Below are 772 nucleotides of genomic sequence, written 5' to 3'. Positions count from 1 at the left end.
CTTGTGAGGTGTTTGTATGGGCTTGATTTGTGATCAGATCAAGCCTTTCCTTCACACTCCCTGTTGCCTACCCGTCAAATACAGTCAGATTCATGAACGTTGTCTGTGCATTCAGCACAGCCACAAAGCCACATCCAGGGTGTACCAGTGGTGCTGGGAAAAGGTAGTCGTTCAGAGCTCTGTTTCTCACATCAGCCTCAAGCACATCTGTGCAGGAAACAGCACTTTCTTAGGAGGCAGTCTGAAATACATGTAAGAAATTCCTGGTGAACAGAGGGTTCACTCTATCTCTCATTACTTCCTACTCAAAGAACTTTGACCTCACCTTCAGTAATGAAAACAAGTAGCATAGTAGACAAGAATGAAATATTAAATATTTATTTATAGGACAAAACCATACAGTTTTTCCAGTAGGAGGAAGAGAATTACATGAGAAAGATGCTGGTCACATCACTTAATAGGAGGCAGCCTAGCCTGTGGAAGAAGCAAGGCTTTGCCTTGTGAGGGAAGATGAGGAGCCGGAGCATCTCGTGTGTGTACACACCCACATCCCCATGAGAACCACTTCTAGAAAGCAAGGAAGCAGCCAAGGACTGACCTCAAAACAAACACTGTTCCTTCGCCTCTGTGATCCATTTTCCATCCGTAAGTCTCTAGTGTTTCCCAAAGTCAGGTGAGTATCAGACACTTCCCACCAGCTGGGAAACTGGAGCAGGAAGGGAAGGTCACTCATCAAGGTCATCGGGACCTGCAGCAGCTCTTCATCCTCCAG

At 46.0% G+C, this 772-nt stretch overlaps 1 protein-coding gene across 2 annotated transcripts in view; it reads right to left on the bottom strand.

The window, feature by feature from the left end:
* Positions 1-354: 354 nt before the first annotated feature.
* The window catches only part of LOC139828311 (uncharacterized), a 14132-nt gene continuing 13714 nt past the window's right edge, over positions 355-772 (bottom strand). For both annotated transcript variants that reach the window (XM_071810457.1, XM_071810456.1), the window contains one exon: positions 355-772. This exon is cut by the window's right edge and continues 1374 nt beyond it. The gene's annotated coding sequence lies outside the window, so the exon portion shown is untranslated.

The sequence above is a fragment of the Patagioenas fasciata genome, chromosome 6 (assembly GCF_037038585.1).
Source record: "Patagioenas fasciata isolate bPatFas1 chromosome 6, bPatFas1.hap1, whole genome shotgun sequence".
NCBI lineage: Eukaryota > Metazoa > Chordata > Aves > Columbiformes > Columbidae > Patagioenas > Patagioenas fasciata.
Note: the sequence above shows the minus strand (reverse complement) of the source record. Positions and strands in the feature narration are given on the sequence as shown.